The sequence below is a fragment of the Pituophis catenifer genome, unplaced genomic scaffold (assembly GCF_029215685.1).
Source record: "Pituophis catenifer annectens isolate HBS135680 unplaced genomic scaffold, rPitCat1.0.hap2 SCAF_8, whole genome shotgun sequence".
In the NCBI taxonomy this organism is placed as follows: domain Eukaryota; kingdom Metazoa; phylum Chordata; class Lepidosauria; order Squamata; family Colubridae; genus Pituophis; species Pituophis catenifer.
In genome coordinates, this window is record NW_027256888.1 from 69866232 (window position 1) to 69877085 (window position 10854).

Consider the following 10854-nt stretch of genomic DNA (forward strand, 5'->3'; position numbering starts at 1 on the left):
TGTTCTACTCCCTTCCCCACCTGAAAAGGACTCTGTTCCAGCTGCCAGTTGTCTTATATTAACACGCTCTGATGCTACCACTTCACTAAACCGGGCGTGGGCGTGGCCAGCGTGTGACTCATCCAGCCTGTGGGCTGGGACATTCTACTCCCCCTCCCCCTCTGTTCCAACTGCCAGTTGCCTTATATTAACACACACTGATGCTACAGAGTTACACATTCTACATTAAGTTTCAGACTTTAAGTGTCAAGTTTATCACGCCCAATCACATACTTTTGTAATGAAGCACGGGTGTCCAGCTAGTATATATAATTATTTTATATATTGTTTGGTTCTGCAACCCAACAATACAGACACAGACTTCAGTGGACAATTAAAACAATTGCTACCAACCTGCCTTCCATTGAGGACCTGTATACTGCACGAGTCAAAAAGAGGGCTATGAAAGTATCTACAGACCCCTCGCATCCTGGACATAAATTGTTTCAACTCCTATCCTCAAAACGACGCTATAGAGCACTGCACACCAAGACAACTAGACACAAGGACAGTTTTTTCCCGAATGCCATACTCTGCTAAACAAATAATTCCCTCAACACTGTCAAACTATTTACTATGTCTGCACTACTATTAAACTTCTCATTGTTCCAACCATCTCCTTCTGCTTATGACGGTATGACTGTAATTTTGTTGCTTATATCCTTATGATTTATATTGACTGTTTCCTAATATGATTTGATTGCTTATTTGTACCCTATGACTATCATTAAGTGTTGTACCTTATGATTCTTGACGACTGTATCTTGTCTTTTATGTACACTGAGAGCATATGCACCAAGACAAATTCCTTGTGTGTCCAATCATACTTGGCCAATAAAATTCTATTCTATTCTATTCTATTCTATTCTATTCTGTTCTGTTCTGTTCTGTTCTGTTCTGTTCTGTTCTGTTCTGTTCTGTTCTGTTGTTCTGTTCTGTTCTATTCTATTCTATTCTATTCTATTCTATTCTATTCTATTCTATTCTATTCTATTCTAAAATTATTTGGTTTTAATGTGTACACTGCTCAGAGCCCCTCTATGAGGGAGATGGGCATTTTAAAAGCTTGATAAGCAAACAAACAATTAAATTCTTCCCAGTGTTAAAAAGTTAAGATGTTTAATAATGTGGTTTGTTTTTATCTCAGGTCCTTCTGGACAGAATGTTCTCATTACAATAACATTTCTGATTTGGCCTCTAAACATGCATCAGAAACAGTCACACACCAATTTCAGCCAATCCTTCCTGATAAAAGCAGGCTACAGCAATTCAAAGGCAGGATGAGATTAATTCCCAACTACTTGGATTCTCTGTAAAATTCAACAAGAGAGCTGGGCGATTGAAGAATAGAAAATTACTTTTTTAATAGCCCTCTGCTTAAATTACTGGGTGCTACTGGATTCACTTCTTGAGGACACATTTGTCATGCTTTCTTCCAATTTTCTCAGTTTAGGTTATGTGGCTTGGTAATTAAAGTCTGGTTAAAAACAATCAATCATTTCATTTACCAAGAAACTGAAACAGATACTATGGTTCCCTCTTTCTGAGCAGTGGCCAATCTTTTTCAATCTTTTCAAAAGATTCTTTCTAGGTTGGTCGTTCAACAGCCCAGCTGGAAAAGAGCCAGAACAGAGTCACACAGGCCAATCACAAAACCGGCAACAGAAGAGGCTACCTTACTGTCAACATCATTCAGTTATCCCCGAGGAGGTGTGTGTCTTTCTCTTCCAATCAGAGCTTTTCCTGCAGGTCCTGCCCTCTTCAAACTTCATGCCAAACACAGAGTGTTGCCCGGGGCCAAAATATTCCATCGAGGCAGCTGGCACTTTGCTCATAGGATTACCAAACTGCAAAAGTTAAAAGTCCCCTGCAAAAGTTTTTTTAAAAAAACAAGAACAGCAGGATAAGTTTCCATCTTAAGAATCAAAATAAGCAACCCACATTCACATAGAGCTAAACAACCAAGGTCACTGACTGAGATGAGTCAAATGTCCATGTCCTGAGGTTACAGAAAAAAAAAAAAATCTCTGGCCAGGGGAAGGATACTGCAAAATCTCCATTCCCACCCCACTCCAGGGGAAGGATACTGCAAAATTTCCATTCCCACTCCACTCCAGGGGAAGGATACTGCAAAATCTCCTTTCCCCCCCCACTCCAGGGGAAGGATACTGCAAAATCTCCATTCTCACCCCACTCCAGGGGAAGGATACTGCAAAATTTCCATTCCCACCCCACTCCAGGGGAAGGATACTGCAAAATCTCCATTCTCACCCCACTCCAGGAGAAGGATACTGCAAAATCTCCATTCCCACCCCACTCCAGGAGAAGGATACTGCAAAATTTCCATTCCCACCCCACTCCAGGGGAAGGATACTGCAAAATTTCCATTCCCACCCCACTCCAGAGGAAGGATACTGCAAAAATCTCCATTCCCACCCCACTCCAGGGGAAGGATACTGCAAAATTTCCATTCCCATCCCACTCCAGGGGAAGGATACTGCAAAATCTCCATTCCCACCCCACTCCAGGGGAAGGATACTGCAAAAATCTCTATTCCCACCCCACTCCAGGGGAAGGATACTGCAAAATCTCCATTCCCACCCCACTGGGGCCAGCCAGAGGTGCTGGTTCTCCGAACTACTCAAAATTTCCGCTACCAGTTCTCCGAACTGCTCATAGTTTCCGCTACCGGTTCTTCAGAACCTGTCAGAACCTGCTGGATTTCACCCCTGCGTTTTTTTCCTTCACAGAGCTAGGGTGGGCGTGGCCTGCATGTGACGCATCTGGCCCGCGGGCCACCAGTTTTACACCTGTCATTTCTAGATCAGTGTTTCTCAACAACACCCACCTTAACATGTGTGCACTTCAACACCCAGAATTCCCCCAGCCAGTGATATGTACAGCCTTTAAACAGAAATGATTTTTTTTAATGCTGTTCTGATCAACTGTAGTTAGCGGAAGCTCTGGACCTGAACAACCAATCTGGACTATTAATTCTTGGTAATACTGTACTTACACTTTGAGGAGCACTTCAAAACATCACTGAATTGCCTCTCCTGAGTTCATTGTTCGAAGAGTCATGTCTCTTGAGAGCTCCTGATGTTTTACTTCTGCTGACCACCAGGGGGCAAGCATTATTATAATAAATTTCATCCTAACTCGGGCTGTTCGGATGAAATTAGACAAATGTTATTCTATGAAGTTTAAATCATCTACCAGGAATTGTCTTTCAGCAATTGCAGGAAGGGATGTGTAGAATCTATGCAGATAATATATATGTTACTGGCAATATGTCAAAAGCAGGCAATACCTAGGAAATCTATAGAATGTGACTTTTTTAGTCAAACCATGAAATGCCTCCGTTATTTAAATATGCTATATACTTTCCTTGCATTGTATATAAGACCTAGACATTGGACAGAATAACAACAACTATTTAGGTAAAGTCAGGGGTGAAATCCAGCAGGTTCTAACAAGTTCTAAAGAACCGGTAGCGGAAATTTTGAGTAGTTCGGAGAACTGGCAAATACCACCTCTGGCTGGCCCCAGAGTGGGGTGGGAATGGAGATTTTGTAATATCCTTCCCCCAGGAGGGGAGGGAATGGAGATTTTGCAGTATCCTTCCCCTGGAGTGGGGTGGGAATGGAGATTTTGCAATATCTGTCAGCCTCCGCTTTCACTGCTTCAGCTGCCATAAGAAACGGGGGGGGGAACCAGTCAGGGGGGCCAGGGGTGGGAAGAGCGCAGGAGGTGTCTTCCAAAGAAACGAAACCTATTCTCCAAAGGAGGCGTTAGACCAACCGTCACAAAGTCCTGATGGATGACGTTGCCAGACGTGATTCCACCTGACCTTTGGGAGACCTTTGGATTGGATGATGGATGATGAACACGGGGGGGGGGGATGCTATCTAGATGCTATTTCGCGCGTTTTGCTCACTTCCAGCTTTACCTGGGTTGCGATCATTTCAAATTCAGTAAAAGTACTAATCTCTATAAAATATGGAGTTTGGGTCTTTCTTTCCTGGATTTTGAAGGAAGCATACCTGACAATATCCTTCCCCTGCCACGCCCACCAAGCCACACCCACAGAACCAGTAGGGAAAAAATTGGGATTTCACCCCTGGGTAAAGTATGAAAATACAGCCAAGAAAAGATAACCTAATCCTGGCAATGACCATGACGATGACCCTATCCCTATCCCTAACCCAATTATGCAATTATCATTCACCATATTTGAAGCCCCAAGCTACAGAAAGCAATTCTATGCATACAGGTGGTCCTCGACTTACGACCACAATGAAGCTCAAAATTTCTGTTGCTAAGCAACACAGTTAATTGAGTTTTGCCCCGTTGTATGACTTTTCTTGCCACAGTTGTCACGTGAACCACTGCAGTTGTTAAGTTAGTAACAAGGTTGATAAGTGAATCTGGCTTCTCTGTTGACTCTCTTTATCAGAAGGTCACAAAAGGAGATCATGTGACACTGCAGCCGTCATAAATGTGAACCAGTTGCCAAATTTCTGAATTTTGATCACATGACCATAGGGATACTGCAATGGTGAAAAACGATCATAAATCACATTTTTCAGGGCCTTTGTAATTTCAAATGGTCACTAAAGAAAAGCTTGTAAATCGAGGGCTACCTGTAGTAATTTCAATTCAGAGCAAAGTTCCTATATTTACTCTTTGTTCCCTGCAGATAGATTGTATTGTCTATTACGTCTGGATTCTAGAGCCAAGATTCCTTGGGGATTTGATTAGTTCCGGTTGTGGTTATCTGATTTTTGAGAATTCTGGGATTTGAAGTTCACACATTTTGAATTTGCTAAGGCTGATAAACACTGTGCTAATAGCTCTCAGTATGTCATCTATAACGTAACGGTATGTTACGTTATAGTGTATATAACCTAAATAATGTAACATTATAGTCAGGGGGGGAAATGCTCCCGGTTCGGACTGGTTCGGCAGAACTGGTAGCGATGGCGGCTGGTGGTTCGGAGAACCGGTAGCAATGGCACCTGGTGGTTTGGCAGAACCGGTAATGATGGCGCCTGGTGGTTCGGAGAACCAGTAGTGATGGCAGCATGAGGCTCCGCCCAACCTCCCGGTCATCGTTACTTCCTGGTTTTAACCAGGAAGTAACCTGTTTTTTACCATCTGCGTATGTGCAGAAGGGTTTGCGCATGCGCAGAGGGTCTGTGTGCACATGTGACGCGTGCGTGCGGTGCATGCACTTCCAAACCAGTTGGGAAGGTAAGTAGATTTCACCCCAGTTATAGTAAATATAACATTATAATATATATAGTATATATATATATATATATATATATATATATATTATAGTATAGTATATATTGCTATAATATATATAATGTAACGGGGTGAGATCCTGTTACTTGTCCCAGCTTCTGCCAACCTACCAGTTTGAAAGCACGTAAAAAATGCAAGTAGAAAAATAGGGACCACCTTTGGTGGGAAGGTAACAGCGTTCTGTGTGCCTTTGGCGTTTAGTCATGCCGGCCACATGACCACGGAGAGGTCTTCTGACAGCGCTGACTCTTTGGCTTTGAAATGGAGATGAGCACCGCCCTCTAGTGTCAGGAATGACTAGCACATATGTGCGAGGGGAACCTTTACCTTTACCTTTATGTCACCTATATAAAGAATACAAATGTTAAAAATAGCATAGTTGGAGAAATAAAAATAATGTCAATCCATTAAAAGCAACAAGGTCTAAAACAAGTACCATATGAATATTTAAAAAGATTTCAGAGATGCCTATTTCCCTTGCAAATATGGATCTATAAGAATCCTGCCCAAATCTGTCACAACTGGCTACTACTGATAGCTAGGTCAGGATCACCTGCAGTACCACTGTAGGCCAACAGGGGCTACCACTGATCTTTGCAAAGAAATGCTTCTCTAACATTTACAAATAGAAGAAACGTAGAATTGGAGTCCTTTTGTGTTAAGAAAGCTGTATGGTGGTGTCCTTGCGAGATGTGACCCCCCAAAAAATCACAACTATTTTGCCTTCTAATAACATTTGTTAGTTAGAAAACATGCTATTTGTATTCCTTCTGGTTCTTTGCCACTGTACACTAATACTGCTTTTTTCCTCCAACAAAATGGAGGAGATGAGAGATGTTATTTTGTCTAGCACAACAGCCCTTTTAATGTAGATAAAAGAAATAATGTGAATAAAAGAAAGGAATCATACAGAGTCAGATATATGGGCTGTGGGGGACCCTCTCTATTCACATTATTATAAGGGGAAGACGTGCTTAGATACATGAACTCTGAGAGAGCCTCTCTATTCACATTATTATAAGAGATGAAAGTGCTTGTTGGAAATTACATTAACAAACAGTTAAACCCCATTAAGTGGTAATATATCTTCTGAGACCTAGATGTCACGAAAGGACTGCCATATGGAAAACATCTGAGTGACCTCACTATGAATGACACTATATGTTACAAAGAGTTATTTAATCCAATAAACTTACCCAAGGACAGTAGTAACTCTCCCATAAGCAACTCCGAGCACTTAAGGAAAAGTTGTGTGGCTAAGATAATTTTGTAAACTAAAATTAATGGTTTAAGTAATTAGATGAACACATTATCCAATGTATGTAACCATATAGGGAAAATCGGATGTATGATCTCATGTTAACCATATATGGAAAATGTATGATCTCACTGAATCCTTTGTCTTAGAAATGTATAAAACCAGTTGTATCAGGGTTCTCTCCTTGTTCAAAGCTTCATGTACAAAACTGGCTCTGAATCTTGCGCAATAAAACTGTCTCTGGCTAACCCAGGAATGTTGCTTGGTCCTTCCATTCCACAACACTTTGATGGCAAGGTGAGATTAGAACACCATTGATTGATTGTTTATAGAAATAATCAACAAGTCAACCAATCAGCCAGTTTGGTGTAGTGGTTAAGGTGCTGGCCTAACAGCCAGGATACTGTGAGTTCTAATCCCAGCCATGAAAACCACCAAGTAGCTGACTTTGGGCCAGTTGCTCTCAGCCCAACCCACCTCACAGGGTTGTTGTTGTGGAGAAAATAAGAGGAGGATGGGGTATTATGTATTAAGTATACTTGCTGCAGAGGTGGGTTTCAGCAGGTTCTGACCAGTTCTGGAGAACCGGTAGTGGAAATTTTGAGTAGTTCAGAGAACCGGTAGTAAAAAATTCTCAGTGGTCACGCCATTTTGAAGTGAGGAACCCAAGAAAAAATGCTGCACTGAGATGAGGATTGGACTAGCTAGCTGCTAGTCCCTTTCAACTCTAGGGTTTTATCATTTTTGAGAAGCTCCAGGACGAATTGTAATTAATCCCTCTTCTTCTCTCCAGGTGAATCAGGAGTTTTATATCTTTCCCCTACCTATTGTGGCACTTGTGTCCAAGATGGCCTCTGACTGAAGAAAGGTTGCTGTTTTTTGCAATTAGAAATAGCAATAGCCTGCAATAGCAATAGCAATAGCACTTAGACTTATATACCGCTTTACAGTGCTTCACAGCCCTCTCTAAACGGTTTACAGAGTCATCATATTGCCCCCAACAATTTGGTTCCTCATTTTACCCACTTCGGAAGGATGGAATGCTGAGTCAACCTTGAGCCTGGTGAGAATTGATAGCCAGATCTGGCCCTAGGTTCTGCCTCGGTTTTTACCTTCCCAATAAGCAACAGAATTGGAAAATCATTCAAAAGCAGTTTATTAGCACTTTATCCCCTGACAAAGTGGGATCTCTCTATAAAAAACGAGAGAGAGAACCTTGAGCCCCATGTTGCATTCCTTTTTATAGTTACCACAACAAAGAAAATGCAAGAGGAAAGTTGATTGGACAGGATAAAAGTAAAGTAATCTCCCCTTTGCATAGGAAATCAGTTACATGTAGTCAAACATGTTGCATATTTGCATCCCATAATACCACGCGTTTGTTAAAATGAGGTCTGACGTCAGAAGGGGTGTAAATTGTAAGGAAAAAGGCTGTTTGGAGTGCACAAAAGAGATAGACCAGACCTCAATTGGTACTAACAAACTTTTTCTTATCTGGAGCCAGTCTCCATCCTGTTGATCAGTTTAGGAATGTTAAAAGCTAATAAACCTGAACATCCTTTTAAAAGTGGAGACAATAAGCTGACTTTGTGTAAAGATACAAAAGGATGAAGGCTATTGCTTAGCGCATTGTAAGCCGCCCTGAGTCTCCGGAGAAGGGCGGCATATAAATCAAATAAAAAAAGAAAAGAAAAGAAAGAAAATAAATCAAATGAAAATGCAGAGTAACTATGTTAGTTAGCAAGTTACAAAATCCAGGTCATGTGCCCCTCAGAATTGAACTGCTGGCAGCAGGCAGAATCAGCCTGCAAAACTGCATTCTAAACCACTGCGCCACCACATCTCTTATTCATAGACCTCCAGCTTTTCTAGGCAGGGCAATGTGTCTAGTTACACAGCGAATACTACTGTTTACAGTCAAGCCATGTAAACCAGTGATGGGTTCGCCCGGTTTGGACCGGTTCACTAGAACCGGTAGTAAAACTGGCGGGAGGCCCTGCCCACCTCCCCAGGTGTCGTCATCAGCGATCTGCCATGCGCAGAAGCTTCTGCGCATGTGCAGAAGCAAGGCGCCCACGCAAGTGAAGTGAGTGCGTGGGTGCGATCCCGTTGCGAACCGGTAGTAAAGGTAAGTAGATCCCACCCCTGGTGTGAATATGTTTGGGAGTCAACTGTACCCTTCCCCACCTTCTCATTCCCCTTGCACAAGGGGGCCCAGATCATTAGGGGGAGAGACACAACTGTAAGCCCATGAGACAAACTTTTCCTTGCATGTAGAAGGAACACTAGTGTGGATGAGTTATATTGGATTCTGAGCTGGGTTCATTTGATCTGAGAATCTGGCATTAACGAATGTCAAATGATCCAGTGTCAAGTGACAGAAATTGACAAAATGTGGACGAAGCACTGCATGTGACCAAAGTAGAAAAAGAAAGCAATGAAAGGCATGGGAAGGGAGATCCAATGTTGCCCTATAAAAGCACTTCTGCTTTCTGCTCAAATGCTGACTAAGACCTTCTCTAAGGTTTGAAAGAACCAAGAAAAAAAGGTTAAATGAGAGCTATTTGGCCCAAGCTGGAACTGTGAAGACTCCTCAAAAAGTCTTCTTCCAAGTATACATTGCTTTTTCTTTAATTAGAGTACCACCCTGGACTAATTAAGAAAGGTTCGCCTCTTCAACCTGAAGATACAACACAGGCCTTCAGACCAGAGGGAGCCATCCTATTTGGTAATTATATCTTCTGCTATGATTGTGGCCTTTTGTGTAATGGTAGCCTTGGGAAAGCATGCTAAATTCATCAAGCTATTTTAAGATCTTAATCAATATCTTAAATGTGTAATTAATAATATCTTAAATGTGTAATTAACAATCAATATCTTAAACCTGTAATTAATAAAATGGATTTACTTGCCTAAGTAGGTTTACGAAAAATAGAATAACATAGTTGGAAGGGACCTTGGAGGTCTTCTAGTCCAACCTCCTGCCCAGGCAGGAAACCCTACACCACTTCAGACAAATTGTTATCCAACAACTTCCTAAAAATTTCCAGTGTTGGGGCATTCACAACTTCTGGAGGCAAGTTGTTCCACTGATTAATTGTTCTAACTGTCAGGAAATTTCCCCTTAGTTCTAAATTGCTTCTCTCCTTGATTAGTTTCCGCCCATTGCTTCTTGTTCTACCCTCAGGTGCTTTGGAGAATAGCTTGACTCCCTCGTCTTTGTGGCAGCCCCTGAGATATTGGAAGACTCCTATCATGTCTCCCTTACTCCTTCTTTTCATCAGACTAGACATACCCAGTTCCTGCAACCGTTCTTCATATGTTTTAGCCTCCAGTCCCCTAATCATCATTGTTGCTCTTCTTTGCACTCTTTCTAGAGTCTCAACATCTTTTTTACATCGTGACGACCAAAACTGAATGCAATATTCCAAGCGTGGCCTTACCAAGGCATTATAAAGTGGTAAATATGGCATCTATTCAGTGTTGTTAAACTGTTGTAATACCAGTACTGTTAGCATAGTCCCAACTGGGATCAGGATTAACAGGTAATTCCAAGTAGCAAAGAAGCCATTTTTTTAAAGAAATGCAAATGGCTACTAAACTATCAGAGGAGGATGCACCAAGATAGGATGAGAACCAGGGGTGGTATTCACTTACCTTCACTATCGGTTCGCAAATGGGAGCGTGCACATGCTCTCTCTCGTTTCACTCGCACACGCCACCTCCATGCATGTGCAGGACCTTCTGCGCATGCTCAGAGTGTCAAAAACGGGACATGATGACGTCTGGGTGGGTGGCCGGAGCCTCCCGCATCCGCCGCTACTGGTTCTCACGAACCGGATAGAACCGACTGAATAGCACCACTGATGAGAACTATAAACTGAACCCCACATCTAGCTGTGGTCCTGACATTTGGAGAAAGTTCAGAAATATATTGAGAATGGAGAAGACGAAAAGGGAATATAAATGCTAAAAGTGGTGTTGCAGGACTTCTTTAGTTTGCAATATTAGTTTGCAATATTCAGTGCAGGCAGCAAAGTTGTTGGCAGAAGGGGGGGTCAAAAAAGTCAAGATGATTATGTTTTATAAACAAAAATTACTTAATTGGTGTTATATAAATGATATGGTTTGATAGAATTTAGGATAATTGGGAAATTGTGTTTAAAAGCATTATTTGAACTAAGAACTATGTTTAAATGTTAAATTGCTATATTTCTAAAATTAAAAAGATAAGATTGAAATCTGAT